General features: G+C 32.1%; 1 pseudogene; it reads left to right on the top strand.

The window, feature by feature from the left end:
- Positions 1–17,705, top strand: part of LOC149528731 (UDP-glycosyltransferase 73C4-like) — a 47,594-nt pseudogene that overhangs the window by 26,419 nt on the left and 3,470 nt on the right.

Below are 17,705 nucleotides of genomic sequence, written 5' to 3'. Positions count from 1 at the left end.
CATAATCTCTCTTCTGATATTGACAACTTGTGTAAAAAATTTACAACCAATGCATAATTATCAAGTTTTACACATTTTGACTTTGATAAGCTAGGGAGTGTTGGGAAAAATAAATTTGAAGAAGCCATATATGATATGATGGATACTTTCAAGACTACTTTAGAGATTGCCAACTCTTTACCCAAAAGTCTTTATGATAGAGTTGAGAAAATGTAGCAATTCAAATTAAAAATTGAGAGACAAATCAAGGAAACAATGCTAGCCCAAGTCATGCCTAAATTGGATAAAAAGATGATTTCTAATGTTGTGGAAAAGCATAAAGGGAAATTTCTCCCAAATATAGAGTTTTTCATATTTTGAAGAAGAACATAGATGTGGTAACCAAAAGTACATCAATCTAGAAATCTATTTATGGTTTATCCACTCAAGCAATTATAGAGAAAGGTGAACAAGAAGAGAAAGAACCTGGGAAGAATGAGGAAGATAAAGACAAAGAGGTGAATCTAGTTAAAGAAGGTAATGTGGAGTGTACTAAAGAAACAATAGAGGAGGCAATAATTGAAGAAGAGTAGTAAGATATGTAGGATACACAAATATTGAGTGCCATTCCTCCACATGATGACCAAGAGAGTCAACAACACTTAGTGAGCACCAAGGATGTTCCTAATAATACAACACAAAATGTTAATCCTTTGACTGAAGATGACTTGGAAAAAATTCTGCAAGACTCTATTAATACAACACTATTATATAGTAATCCTATATTGGTGAGAGTAGATGAAATTCAATAGGTAGAAGTTGCATCTATAGGGGAGATACAACAAGATACACCAAATGTGCCCCCACCAACTACAAAGATTAAGGATAAGGAAACATAGGATCTTTAAAAATCATAAACCTAGAATAGAAGAATGACACAACTGAGATACCATCTACAATGCCAACAATTGTCATTTAGATAAAAGAGGCAAAAGCACAACCTATAGACATATTAGTGCCAAGCCTAAATAGTTCAACTTTATCATTTGTAGTGACTATTGAGAAGGATGGAAATGAAGTGCATAAGGGTCAGGATGCAAGTCTTGTACCTATTCAACCATCATAGGATGAAGTCTAGAAGAAAGGAGACAAGACTGAAGAGTTCAAGCTAACTACCGAACTTGAGGAGAAAATTGCAATACATATTCTATTTACCATGATAATTTCTATAATCTCCTCTAAATAATCACACTTCAAAGGCTGGGTATAAATTTCACACCATTACAAATATCAACGTTGAGTTCCAACACACCAAAGAGTGTTTAAGTTACATCATTTGAGGATCTAAATTTAGATGAAGTGATTCAGTTGCCAAAGTTTGATCTAAATACAATCACTTTTGAGGAGATGAGCATTCTTTAGGATTCTCTAAAGAGGCAAAAGAGGAAAGAAATCTTAAGGAGGGAGCATAACCAAAATCAAGTTTTCCATGAAATTAAAGATGTTTTTTTAGATGCTTTTGGTCTCCTAGAAATGAATGAAGGTAAGCATATAATAGAGAAACATGTCACCATTGTGGACAAGATAAAGGATAAAGACTTGGATTCTAATGTCAAATTATTGGAATGGTTGGAAAGAAAATTTCACACAAAGGCTTTAGAGAAGATATCTAGTGCTATTGCACTAAGATAGGTTGATTTAGCAACCAAAATGGAAAGTGTAAAGAAGGTGTTAGAATTTTTTTTCAATTTCTACATAAAGCTATGCAATGTTGATCTATTCACTAAGGAAAATCAATAGGCTATGGACCAGCTACAAGGATATCTACAACTCATAGGTAGTACTTTAAAGCTATCTCTTGGTAAGAGTCAAATACACTTGCAGGGGTTATTGACAACTTAGAGTAGGCTTGCCAAGTTGTGAGCAAAAGATGGTAATATCATATCTACTCTAATCAGTATACAATCCATGTTAACACCTCACATGGAAGCATTACAGTATTGTAGATACTTTGATGAAGAAAGATTCACAACTTTCTACTCATGAAGGCTTAGTTGAGCTAGTTGCTAATATTGAAATATAAATTCATTCATTAGATGCAACATGTGATAATTGGGATGCAACATTTGTTGGAATTCTTTAGAATAACTAAGAGGGTGGAGTGGTGGGGATGAATAAGTTATCCAAGATCCAAATGTACAAATTAAACTTTTCATAGCTTAGCGAACCCATATCCATAAAACATATTCATCATGCATGCATCCATTAGATCATACAATTACTTAAACTTATAGCTTACTATCGAATCAACTTTGTAGAAATGTAACCATGCAACATAATAGATCTAATAACACATTTGACAATGATTTTGTGTGGAAACCAAATTTGGGAAAAGCTACTAGTAACATGCTACTTATTCTCACTCTTCTAAAGTGACACCCTATGAAAAGCCAACCTTGTTAAAGGTTACAATGCACACTATTAAATGTGACTTGGTGAAAGGATTTCAATCACCCTATTAGGAGTGAGCTTTGTTAGAGGAATTTAGATCATTCATTTGGAATGCCACCTGATTAAAGGATTTATAAATGACTATTAGGTCAACCTTAATCCAAAAGATTTACCCTAGACTAATACAATGATTAGAAAGTAATATTAAGGAATGATCTAATAATAACTTACAACACACTTGTAGATTACAGATATCTATTTTAGTCCTCCATTATGCTTGTCTTTCACACACTTCAACTTTGATAGCTTGTCCACCCTTCAAGCATCCATACTCTTAATCCTTCTTGTGTTTCTTTCTAATAGCATTCTCTCCTCTTAGGTCACTGAATGAAGCAATACCCTAGACTCCTTGTCTTCCTTAAGTTCTCACACATGACAATTTTTTCTTCTAACTAGCCATCTCTATAAATATAAAATTTAGATATTTTGTTATTCATTCTCTATCATCCATTTTATGGTTAGGTAGGATTAGGTAGGATTCAATGAATCTACCCATCTTTTCATTTTATTCCCTTCTAGAAACTTCTCCTTCAATCCTCTTTGATTTTTCCTCAAAATGATTCATCTTGAATAATGTGCCACCAGCTCATCAATTGTATCTTCCACATGGTTCACACAATCCAAGAAATTAAACTTTTTAGCTCAAATTCATCAAATTCATGATCTTTCACATAATGTTGACAATCAACATTAACTTTTTTTTTATGCTAGACACAAACTTTGTTGCTCAGCATTTACTATCAAATCACTCGACACAAAATAAAGTTTACTAGTGCTTGGAATCAAATAAACTTTACTTGGCTAACAATGTATCACTTGACATACACTAGAATTTGACTTTTCTCAGCTCCAACTAATTTTCTACTCGGCTTACACTAAATTTTCTTGACATGTACTATGAAAACTGTTAAGCTTAGTAGACATAATTTGTTTTACTTATCCTTCTAAACTTATTCAATGTATCCATCCTTTGCAACCTTAAGTAGATAATCAATGAACTATAATATCACTGTCTTAATTGATCTTTGTACTCCTTTTTCATATCATAACTTAAACTTTCTTATAGGTGTTATTGTTACCTCATTTGATCATATCCTCTTCATCTATTAAACAAATGATAGTACTCAAATCATCTAAGCAATTGTCTTACCAACAAGTAGCAGGTTTGACATCAATGACAAAATAATGGTTGAAACATATTCTCATACTTGTATCAATATTTTTTCAACAATCTCCCTCTTTGGAATTAATGGCAAACAAAACTTAATTAGTATAACCAACAATAATGCTAAAAAGATAATAATTCCTTCTATTTAAGTCTCTCCCTCTATCGGCAACTTTCATCTTTTGTATAGGCTAAAAAATTCTATTATGATCAATGGACAATCAACTCATCCTTATGACTCCCTCTTGATCACTACTTATATCTCCCTTAGAACTATCTCCCTCTGAGTAGATATTCCATGTTTCTTCTTTTTTGTATTTCTCCCTTCCTAGATTGTTGGATTTCTTCTTTTCTTTGTCTTTCTCCCTTAGATTTCCCCCTTTTCCTTTCTCCCTCATTGACAAAAATGCCAAAGACTTGTCATCTTAATATACAAATATGAATATTTTCAGTTTCTCCCTTTCTCACCTAGCTTGTGATTGATTTCTAGTTATAGCTCTTTGATTGTTGTAGGTAGCTCTTAAAGTAATATCCACAAATCAATGTGTAACATGTGTCAATCATCTTGTTTGATGTAGGGACTCCTTATGCCTCTTAAATAACATTGGATAGGGATATTTCCCCTAAGTTATTTCTTAGATACTCATCAGCCTCCTTAGGTAATGCTTTTGTGAAGATATCAGCTATTTGCTCTTTTGTGTTAACATATTCCATCTTCACCTTTTTATCTTAAGCTAACTCTCTCATATAATGACACTTGATTGCAATGTGCTTAGTATTTGTATGAATCATAGGATTCTTTGATATATTTATAGCACTTGTATTATCACAATAAAGTATCATAGATTTAGTGATTTTCCTTCATACCTTTGAGTAGTTGTTTGATCCATACAATGTTTGTACAATTTATTGCAACAACAACATATTCAGTTGTAGTAGTAGTAGATTGAGATATGCAATTTTGTTTCTTGCTAGTCCATGTAACCAACTTTTTTCCTAAGAAAAATGCTCCTCAACTAGTGCTCTTTCTATCATCAATATTTCTAGCCCAATCAACATCAGTGTAGGCTCTCAATTCAAATTTCTCATTTTTCTTATAGTATAGACCATAGTATTCTATGCCTTTCAGTTATCTCATTATTCGCTTAACAACAATCAAATGATTCTCCCTGGGATTAGCAGAGAATATTGCAACTTTCCCAATAGATAATGCAATATTAGATCTTTTATGTACTACATATTGTAATTTTCCAATCATAGACTTGTACAATGTTTGATTCACCTTAGCTAAATCATTATTCTTTGACAATTTATGTCCTATCACCATATATGTGCTTACTGGCTTGGAATTCTCCAATCTAAAAGTTTTTTATATCTCCTTTACATACTTTTACTAAGTGATGTATATACCATATTTCATCTTATGTACTTGCAAACCCACTAAGAACTTGATCTCTCCAAACATATATATTTCAAATTATTTCTTCATTTCATTTGCAAAAGCCTTACATGAAGTATCTTGAGCTCGAAATATGATATCATAAGAAAAAAATTTAGATAGTAAAATACCTTTTCCTTTCTCTATCTTCAAGTACAAAATGTTGTTATCATTAGTCCTCTCAAATCCAATCTTCACACACTAGTAAATTTAGGCCTAAATTTTGATGCGAAAAGGTCAAAATTTTGACAAGAGTAGGTCATAAGGCGACCAAGCTTGCTGTCAATCTTTTTTGGTCAGTTTTTCACCACATATATTCTGTGTCAAAATTTTGACTTCATAAAGGGGGACTTACTGACACGAATTTTGTTGATTTCCCTAGTCCAAGCTAAACTGTTATTTCCTCATTTGCGGGTGCCACTGGTCAAAATTTTGACGTAAACCTACACCAATTTGGCATCAAAATTGTGATGAAAACACCTTACTTTTCTATGCCGGTGTCATACAAGCAACGTCAAAGTCGACCAATTTGGTGTTGAAATTGTAACCAAAATACCAATTCTTATTTGCATGTGTCAAAATTGATACCAAGATATGTAGAAATTTTGACGAGCTATTCTAGTTATTGTAAAAGCTTTGCTCTCATAAGAGCCTTCTAAATTGTACAAAACTTTATTCTAAAGCATAATTGCTTGGTGCATGAGAGTCAAGGTATGATGCACATTTCTACCTCCACACCATTGTTTCATTTGTCACATGATTTATTTCATACAAAACAATGGGAAGGAGGAAGAAATGCGCATGATATCCTAAGTCTCCACCAAGAAATTATGCCTTACAACTCAAATTTTTTTGCAGTTTAAAAGGCTCCTATGAGAGCAAAGCCTTTGCAATAATTGGCACAGGGTGTCTAAATTTTGGTTCCTGCACGGAAGAATAAAATTAGGAAAGAATTATTTATCAGGAATGGAAGCCAATAATTTCATCTATTTTTCAAACAAATAAACGTAGCAAAAAAAACTTACAGTCCCAATCACATCATCATAAGAGTCCATATATAACTATAACTATAACTATGTCTAAAACCAACATAATTTACAAATATCCACAATTCAAATATTATCCCTTGATGTTTTTTTTAATGCAAAGTTTTAAGTCAACTATGTTATCGCCCTGGATGTAATACCAAACTTTCATTAGGCTAAAGACTATAGCAAGATTTACAATTTACAAATGCAAGGAGAACTACCCAACCAAAGTAGAAAATGACATGAAAAGTTAACAATCTATCAATTAACAATCTAGATGAAACATTTATAGCAATTGAACTATACATTATAGAAACAAAAAATTGTCTTAAAATTGACACCTCACTAGTTGTTCATTTGCATCTGTAATGGCTTCACAAAAGTTGAAAGCTTACGATTTGTCAAGAACACAAAAGGAACTCGTAGTTTAGCTACATCAATAAAACTAAAGTAGTTCAGTTGCATGATGATGGCAAGAGACTATCAATATCGATTGTGGAGTTACAGATAGGTAAACAATAAACATAAAAAGGTAGTACAAGATTTTAATAGCAATTATGACCTTCACAATTTTTCTCAGTAGTTTTGGGTCATTAATTTGGATAGAAAATTGATAGTAAAATGTGAAAGAGAACACACATAATGTCACATCAAAATAAGTTTGCATCCTACATATGAGTATGCATCAAAACTAAATTTTTACCTCCTCAATCTATCTGTATCAATAAAGAAATAAGACAATTTTGTAATAAAAAATTCTTGAACCCTATTCCAGTATAATCTTTCAAACCTGCAAAATAAAACAAAGGCCATACGAACTAAAATAAAAGGATTTATTTCTAACAAACTATCACAGATGCTTTGTATATACCTTAGGACATGATACAAGTTGTTTCACAAGCAACACTTAACATTCCAGTTTTTTTCTCGTTTACTAGAGTGATGATAAACTATATGCAAAGTAGAAATAGTGCAGAATAATAGATGATTAGTATCTACAATTTTTAATACTGAAAATTATAAAGAATGTAATACTCACAAGTGTCACTGCCTAAGAGAATGCAACCCAAGTTTATCCTGATCTCTGTAGCATTCATTGCATTGGGAATATCCTACTTATTTGCAAACACCAGTAACACTGCATCTCGTAGTTCATCTTGCAAGAACAAGAAACTTAAATGATAAAAAAAATTTTACAGATAACATGAAAATAATTTTTAAAAGAATGAGGCCAATTTTACACATAATAACCAAAGTTTCCATGAGAAAGACATGAAATCTTCTTGATCCATTTTCCAATTGTGTTTATACAATCCTAAAAATTCACTTTGATAGTTCTGACTAATTATTGTTGGAAGGATTTTATTTGCTTCATCAAACGAGTGTATTTTGTAGTCTTGGCTTCTTGTATTTTTCAAGATAGTATCATTACTTGTCTAGTATTGTTCAATCTGAAAGGATGATATTGATATGTTGTTATTCTATAATAGCCAAAACAAGGGGTTGTTAATCTTTACACAAACAAGGGATGAAAGCATAAACATAGGGCAGTTCAACACAACCAAAAAAACCTCTTCCTATGCACTTGGACAAAAGTCTAAGCAATGTTATTGTTAGGATTGCAACAAAGGAAACCCCACTACAACCTATTAACAAGGCCCAAGAGTGATTATTTAAGAGTCAGCATTATCAGTAGAATTTTGTTCAAAACAGAAGTGGGTGTAGTGCCTGCCCCTAGGTCACATTTTTGTTATCATGGTCAAACTCTGTTAGACTAGTTTTATGATTGATGGTTAGTAGCATTGTTTTTGAGACTATCAAATATTGTGTTACAGATTTAGTTGATACATGATGTGATTATTTAGACTCTAGATTTCATCTATGCATGATGCTTATTACATTATTTCCAGCTATTGATGATGATTAGATAGATGGTTTATTCTGTGTGTTTTCTCATGGATAGTTACCCCATACTTGCATGTGTATGGTGTGTGTGTTTTTTTTCTTTCTTTATGACATTTCTAATGTGGTTAAGGAAGAGATTTGTAGTCACCTGCTAATTAGGCAGGTTGCAGGTACTGGGAATCGACTTCCCTGAATTGCCAGGAGGAGCATAACCTATCACATTATCTCAATGGTAAGAGAGGGGAGATAAATTCTCAAGTCCAAATCCCGACCCTTTAAGCCATTTGTCCTAATTGAAATTAGGACAAGTATCTGAGTTGAGTACCTTTCGAATGTGTCGGATGACATAATTTGTGATTTTTAACCCTTTAAACTGATTTTGTATGGATTGTTTTATGATGGGTTTTCATATTTTATCTTTATGAGTCTTTGGTGTATTTTCTACTAATTAAGCCTAATTAAAAGATTTAATTAATGGTTTAATTTAATAGAAAATTAATATGATATTTTAATATTTATTTTATTTAATCAATTAGGAAATTAATTAAATAAAATAATTGAATTTGAAGATAAAAGTTATAATTTTAAAGTTGGAATGTGATAATATTTATTTAAGTTAATAAATATCTTATCAATTAAGTTTCGGAAATGAATTTAGAAGTGGAAAGATATTAAAATTATTAAAAGATTCTAGATTGCATGATGTGTGTATGTGATTAAAATATAAATATATTAAGATAAAACAAGTGGAGTTAGTAAAGTGAGTGTATGAGATTTAAAAAATTAATAAATTAAATTGAAAAGAGTAAAGTGAATATTAAATTAATTAATGTGCATTATTTTAATATTCATTCACATAGGAGTATGCGAACTCTCATGAGTTTTCATGTTGACAACATAGAAGTTTGCACTCTAATTATGCACGTGTTGCCAACAACACAAGAGTTAGCGCACAAATTAAGCACATGGTGTCTACAACCTTATGACTCATCTAGAAGGTTGGAAAAGACTCATACTTAGTTTTCAACACCTTCTAGTTCTTTCTAGAGACATTTTAGGTGCTTCCTAAGAGTTTTTTATATTTAGGCACTCTTAGAAGCTTAGAGAGAGCATTTGGAAGGCATTTGGAGCATGTTTGGATGACCCAGGAACATTGGAGAAGGAAGGAGCTTACTCTATGGATTCTGAGGAGAAGGGGTTTAGCATCAGTGTCTAGGTAGACACTTGTAATTTTGGCTTATGATATTTCGCTTCTTGCACTTCCTATCTTCTTCGTGTCTTCTAAATGCTTTCTGAGGATTTCATGTGTTGAAAATATCTTGTTTGTATGCATTCTTGTTATGGGTAGATAAATTCTATATAAGAAATTTTTATATTCTTAGACCTGAGAAATCAATGGGGCTAGGGTTTTCAGATGCATATGGACAATTCTATTTAATAGGATTAATGGATAAATTTAGAGGACAATTATTTTAAAAAGGAAATTCTTAAATTTGAAAGCACTTCTTGTTTTTATATATATATATATATATATATATATATATATACACACACACTTATATGTTGCAAATCTGTATACATTTATATATATACATATATATATAGTAAAGTGATGCTTGTTAAATCGCAGTTGAAAAAATGCTTACATGAAAACATTTTTAAAAAAGCGATTTGGAAAAACGTTTTGAAAAATGTTATAAAAAAAAAAGTTTCGAAACACATGTTGAAGCGTTTAATAAAAATATATTTAAAAATTTTGGGAGGGGGGGTTTATCCCACCCCGTCCCCTTCATTATGAGCCTGTCGGTAGCCACAACCTGCTATTGCTGGTACTGCGACTACCGTCGTAGGCCCTGCGACAGAGGCCAGATTGCACGACACCGTCGCCTTAAACAGTGACATTAACATCGCAACGTACTTTTCAACTATCGCACGACCTATATGATTAGTCACTCAGTGATTTTTAAATCGCTTAAGTTTTTTAAATGCCCCTCCCTTAATATGTTTAAAATTTGATTAAGTTTTAATGATAGTTTTTTAAAAAGTTTTTATAATTGTGGATATATATTATTAAAAAGGTTATTAACAATATTTTTTTATTGCTCATTATTACTAGTTTTGTTAATAATTTTATTTATAATAATTATATAATAATATAATAGCTTTATATTTAGAATTTAATAATTAACTAAATTAAATTTAGTTTAATTATTACAATGTATTATAGATTGACGTTTTAAGTTACTCAATTATTATTATCGATGATAATGGGATTCAGTAGAATTGCACATTGACTTATTGCAAATCAATGAATAAGTGGAGATCGAATTTAATGGGGAGTGTCTAATGGAAATGAACTCATAATGTGTTATAATAAAGTTAGAATCAAATCATTAAGGAATTATCTAATTATAATTTTAAATATTTAAGTTATTCGAACGCTTACCTTAGTCAATTTTAGAAAATAGTCTTCTCGCTTAATAATATTCATTGAGCTAATAATATAGTAATTTAATTAATTGATGATTAAGTTATGTAATAGAGTTTTAATTGATATGCTAATATCGATTCTTTTAACGAAGTTGTAAAGTATTTACATCGAAGTTGATAAGTCTTATTCTAATGACTTGAATAATGACTTTAGATATTTTAAATGGTTATTAGTGATGATTTAATTATCATAACAATTAAATTAAGAGACCTAAATTTTAGTAATATTTAGTTGATTTTTAATTAAGTATTCTTAAAATGATAAAGAGTCATACCTATATTCGTTATTAATTGATTTAATTAAGATTAATTAATGAAGAAAATAATTTTAATTAAGGGAAAATGAAGATTAGTTTAATGAGTAAATATTTATCCTTCAGTTATTCTTAGAATGTAATTTTAAATAACAAAAAGATAATGCTATCGAGGGAACAAACGGGTTGACTTGCAGGTCAAATGATAAATCTTATATACTTGAAGTATACTTGCAAACAGAAACTGAAACCTCCACACTTAATTCAACTATGTAATTTTAGCAAACCAAAACATGTGCTTGCATTGTGTTTTCTCTATGCTACTTGTTTTGGGGTTTTTGGGTTGACTAGTTTGTTGACTAGTTATAGGACATCTACCAGAGGCTCAGGGGTTATGATTGTGATGTCATGATGATATTCTTTGATCTTGATTCTTTATAAACCCAACCATGGTAATGTGATGGTATGCTCTATGAGATGTTTGTATTTGCTGATTGTTATTGCTCATCAGTCTTCTTGAGTGAAACTGAGTTATAGGTATCTGAGACACTTGACCTAACCATTTTTGAGTCATCGATCAGTTATCTTTGGATTACTTTCTAGTCGCCATGATGGGACTGAACTGTTGATTTATTTCTTGATGATGTCATGTTGTGACATGTTTTGACTCAACCATTTTGGAGTCTTCAATCAGTATTACTTTGAGATACTTTTTGGTTGCTTGTTGAGAACCAATGGTTATTGTGATTATCAGTGATACCTTTAGTTGCCAATAGAGAACTATTGTGGTCATGATTGTTAATGGATGCTTTTCAGTTGCTCATGGAGATTTGATTCTTTTATTGTGGATTATCTTTTGGTATTTTTACAGTCTCTTGTTTAGGACTATGGTGATTTGAGAATTATGATTCCATGAGCTTATGGTAGGTTATCTACTTGTAGTGTCGGGAAGTGGCCTGCAATGGGGGCCAGAGCCCTAAGTTGCTACAGCATAACTCATTGTAAGTTGTTTTAATAAGTGAAAACATTTACACTAAATGGGGATTAAATGAACCTAATAAGATAATTGTATGTTCTCGCCCATGCCTTGAGTGCTAGTACAGACTAGGATGGGAGTAGAGAGAATGTTTGGTTGAGACCTTGCATTCCGTAGTATGCCTCATCTATAAGAGAGGATACTAGTGGCCGCATAGGGATCACTAGGGGGGCAGTGTCTATTGAGAGACTACTAGGGTAACTCTAGCATGATCTTTGTGATGACACTTTCCTACTTGCATAGTAGGTTCCCTACAAGTCTTTGTGTGCCTCTAGGATTAGATTTCATTTTGTGATTGGAACCTTTGAGTTAGTATACTTTTAATATTCTTGGACTTAGAGAATATTTTTGTTATGTGGTTTGCTAACCTATTTGGGACTTGAGATTATCTCCTCAGTGCGGTGGGAGTGGACCATTTAGGTTCCATGCAGTCGGGTGGTAGTGTTTTTTCACTCTTATCATTTGAGATCCGTTTGAGATACCGTGGCTGATGCATTCTCTTGTTGGAATCTATCTTCATTTTGTTCATGAATTATGATGGTGGAAACGTATCCTTACATTGATGCTTTGCGTATGTTAGATGATGTTATCTTATACTTTATTTTGCACGTTAGATTTCTTTTTTGCATATGATGTAGTATGATTTAGGAGTGACATTCCTACTATGATAATACTGATGATCTCTTCGATGACTTGGGATGTTATGCATGGAGGGATGGCTAGGGCTCACGATGGTATAATGATGCTATTTACGGTTGGGAGGAACTATGCACTTAGTTAATTATGTTTGATGATTTATGGTTATCTTTTATAATGTATGTTTATATCTTTTATGCTGATGTATTATGTATGACATTGGTTTCATTTACTTCATTTCATTTGTATCATGGATTTGATGAGGATGGTGTATCTTTATTTTAACATATGTTTAATCTTTTAAGTCTTTCATACCCTGTGGCATATATAGTGGATGATTGAGCATTCAGATATGTAATGTATGAACATTGGACTTTTCATTATTATTTTATGTGGATGTAGTATTAGATGGATTCATTAATAATAGTTAATTTAGATGTGATTCAATGTTAAGGGATCCTTAAGAATGTAACCAGTTATGTATGTATGTTTATGTTTACTTTCAGTTGGATATTGTTATTGCTTTCGCTAGTATGTTATGAATGGTTTTACTTTCATGTTTTTAAAAAAAAATGCTACCAAAATTAGTTAAACTTTAGGTTAATTCTTTGGATCCCTTGGTGGGACATTACAGTGGTAGTAGTAACTTCAACAACATAAGGCACAAGGCTAGCAGACATCACACCTGAAATATGGTCTAACATCCAAAATTGTGACAAGAATGGAAGCGATAGAAGTCTAGCTCAGACCAACAGCATGAGAAGCATCAATATAATAAAAAAAAAGTCTTCTTCATTAGAAAACAAGTCCTCAAAAGGAAAATCTAAAATATAATCAGAAGCTCTAATTGTCAAATGGTCATTTTTCATAGCCCTCCATCAAGTGACAACACTTATCCAACACAAAATAGCAATCATTAGGCATGTATCCTATAGAGATGCAATCTCTACAAAAAAAATGGAAAACCCTCATATTCAATGCTTCACCTATGGCCTCTCATCAACCATGATTGAAGTGGAGAGATCTCTATTTCAACTAGAATACAAACATAGAATAGCCCAAAATTTTACTAGATCCATCCAATTTTAGGAACTAGCAAAGGGAATTTCCAATGGCCTCAAGCAAAAAAACTCACAAAAGTGAAATGAAGATGAGGAAGGAAAACCAAAAATTAACTCACATAGGTATAGCTCAATGTCACCAAACATTAGGGACTTCAAAGAATTAGTCACCCAACGGCGTAAATCTTAGAGGCACTAGAGACTCTAAGAATTTATAGACCATACTTCTACACTGATAAAAGTCCATGTTATCACCACAAAATAGGAAAAAATTTTCATAAGAATTGATAGCCCAAGCATAGATCCTTCAACCAAAATTTGATAGAGAATTATCTATAGCATTCAATGGGTCTAGAACCACCAACAAAAGTAAATATCCTAGCACCTAGAAGCCTAGCTTAGCGCTACACCAAGAGAATCAAACCCCAACAAAAACCATCCAATGGATCTATTCTGATGGGGTGTGTTATGAGTATATTAAGTTCCCCTCTTTCTCCAGAGTGGAAAGCATAATGAATATTGAGTTTGAATCTACGTTATGTAATATTTCTTTACTCATGTTTAGAGATCCTTACAATATATTCAAAGATACTTATTATATCTACTCTATAATAAATGGCAGTGTAATAGCATACTAGCATCAAAGTTCATAACCCACATCAAAAGTGGTTAGTTACACAAGAAGAAGAATCCAACATGGGACATGAGAAACAAATTCAGATTGATTTCTCCTCTTTTATCAGAGGATCATAGTAAGGCACAACACAAATTCTGAAATATAAATAATAGTCAACTGTCATTTTACTTAGATCCCTATGAAAATGTAGCACTAAAATACAATATACATTGGAGTTAGGAATTTGGTTGAAAACCAAAATAAATTGAATTGAAATAAGAAACTTCACTAAAGAATCAACTAAATATGTAATTTTAAGCATATTTTGCTAATCAAAATGTTATGACTTCTTCCTTCTTGACCTTAAACTCGTGACCTTTTCTAGTTTTACGGGGGGAAACATGATCTCTCCAACTATTAGTTCTAAATGGTTTCCACCTTAGGCGCATAAATTCTTTGAACTATATAGATAAAATACACAACCATGCTGAAGACAATGGAAATAGAGGATAACATGGAAAATACCAAACAACAAGTTGGATGATGATGAATACTATAGTGAAGGTAGAAGATCCCAGACATCATCAATTAATACCAAACTACCAAATGGAGTATAGAAACTTGAAAAGATAAGACGCACCTTACAACTAAATGAAACTCTAGAAGCTACCATCAAATGGCATGACATTGAATCATTACCGATAAATGAATACAACATAGAGAAGCTACTAGATATGGTATTTCTATTCATTTTTCAAATGAAAGATTGTAGTAGGTATGCAACCACAACTAAGGAAAGTGCAATTTCACACCATTTTCCATGTTGATGTTGAGATACAGACCTATGCAATCCAATCTCCCAAGGAATAGACAACACCACGTATTGCCATCTTTGCCAAAATAGGATTTGTCATAAAGTGATGTTAGAATAGTTACTAAAATAGTCATAAATTATGTTGTTATAGTAAAAGAATAATTTAACTTAAGAAAAAAAACTATACAATATTACAACAATATTTTATATCTTCTTTATTGATTTCTTTAGATGACAACCACCTCATGTATTTTCCAAGATCATATATAACCTGTTTGACATTGTTGGTGAAGTGGTGTGGGAGAGATAGAGGTAGAATGTACTACAATATTTGTAAAATGATCTTGTCAATATTTTATAAAAGAATGCAATTGAAACTGCATGCAGTATATAAATATATAGTGAATACAAAATAACATGAATTACCTTAATCAATGTATGCCAATCGTGTGTTTTCAACCCTGGCCCAAATTCACTTTTATTTGGTATGACATTGTTTATGTTTGCTAAAAATCCTATGGGAAATCATTTTTTTTTTATGACTTCTTTTATAGCATTGCTCTGCTGCTCTGACAATAACCAACTAAGGGCACTTGTATCAATCTAGTCTCCATTGTTATTTGATCAAATGCCATTTTTCATTGCATGGTTGGATTCTTGAATGTCACTACAAGTTTTGACAATTTGATCTTTGTCATGCCTTCCATCCAGGATTTTCCATAATGTCTCTGCTACATTCTTTCCAATATGCATAGGATCGAACAAATGCACAATTGGGATTTGCTCGTAGTATGGCAACCTAGTAAATTGCATAGCATAAATTTTTAGTCCTTTTGAAAGTTGGTCATTGATGTCTTGACGACCTTCACAAGCATCAATCACATCATCGGTAAACAAAACACAATATCAAAATATAAATTTGAAACAAAAACCATCAAATGGAATGACATTACCTCGACGATTTATTTTATTGTATGCCAACTTCCATAGGTGAGGTTTCATTCTTTGTGGCTTTGATGTAGTCTCTTCTAGACCATTGAAAATATTTTTTTCGATAATTTAGTACTTACGATTTCTATGCAGGAAGTGTCTATTCTCATCAGCACCTACTTTCTTAAACTTTTTGAATGACAAGATTTCATCTTTGGACCACAAATTGGACATGCAAATTTACCCTTTGTCTAAGGACCTACAAGATCATTTATAATTGGATTAAATGTGTTAACTTTGACATACCAATAAAGAGGTGTCAACAAGAGAACATACCACAAAAATGTGTTAGCCCAGGGGCATTGTGTATTGTCCATACAAGCATTGCATGAAATTGAAATTGTCTTTGTACTATTGGTCTACAAATGTCATACATAGTAACCCCATTTCATAACACCACCAACTCATTGATAAGGGGTTCAATATACACGTTGATATCTTTAACTTGGTACTTACCTAGTTGAATGAGCAAAAACATTACATACTTATTTTGACCATTTGATGGATTAGTAATAATAAATTAATTTAGATGACCACTCAATCAAAAAATACCTAGAACAATTAGTGTCAACATTATGTGCTCTCTCTTTATGGACAACCAAAGAGGTATGTTATTGTTGATAACAAAAATAGGCCACACCGAGTAAGTAGATCTCATCTCTCAATAAGGATTGACACTGTCTGCTGCCAATGAAAGCTTGAGATTATGAGGTTCTTCTTTAAAGTGTGACCATTTTTCCTCTATTTTCTTAAATGCCAAACCATCTATAGGCATTCGCATAATGTCATCTTGACCTCTATTGCGTGCATGGTAATCCATAAATTGTGCCAAGCTATTGCACTTGAATAATTATTGCAGACGTGGAATAATGGGAATATTTCGAATAACCTTGCAAGGCACCTTTTTTGTTAATCGATCTGATTGATATCTACTGATATGACAAGTAGGGCATTATGTTGCAAATTCATGTTGTGTATGATATATAATATGATCATTCAGACATGCGTGTATTGTTTGAAACTCCATTCCAATATCTTTCATAATGGCATATAATTCTCAGTACAAGTGAGGTAGAATGTTTGATGGTGGTAACAAACACTCACCTATCAACCTATGACCAACATTATAATTTCTTAATTTAAAGAATATTAATTGCTACATGAACCCGATGTTAATTGTAACGGAACTACGAGTAAAATAATGAAAGAAGATGGCATACCTTAACATACATGTCATTGCTACGTTGGATAAACCATTCATAACCTTCAAGTTCACCAATAGCAATATAGTGGCAAGAAGAGTTGTTTTGGAGCCTTCATATAGGGACTAGTGTGCCTTCTTAGGTAAAGGTACATCAAGCTCTACATCATCATCATCATCTTCATCATCATCATCATTTTGATCATCATGATCTTCATCTTCCTGGTCTTCGTCCATGGTATCATTACCTTCTACTTCAATATTCACACCTCCATGTTCCCTTGTTTGGAAATCTGCATTCTCTGAATTGCCATGGTCCATAACATGAACCTCAGGGATGTTGACCTATATGAAAATAAAGACCTTATATTAAATATGACCATGATGTCATCATCAAAACATGTCTTATGTAATTTATAAACTATTAAAATACATACAAATGGGCGATACTCATTTCCCCCTTCAATGTGACCATGTTTCCTACAATGTTGTTCAGCTATTGTGATTATATCTCTTCGATTCTTTAAGCCCTTACACATTTTGCAAGGACAATAAAATTTTCCATCACCATCATTTTTAAA

This window comes from Cupressus sempervirens, chromosome 11 (genome assembly GCF_028749045.1).
Source record: "Cupressus sempervirens isolate cs-2001-9-10 chromosome 11, ASM2874904v1, whole genome shotgun sequence".
NCBI classification, from domain to species: Eukaryota; Viridiplantae; Streptophyta; class Pinopsida; order Cupressales; family Cupressaceae; genus Cupressus; species Cupressus sempervirens.
Note: the sequence above shows the minus strand (reverse complement) of the source record. Positions and strands in the feature narration are given on the sequence as shown.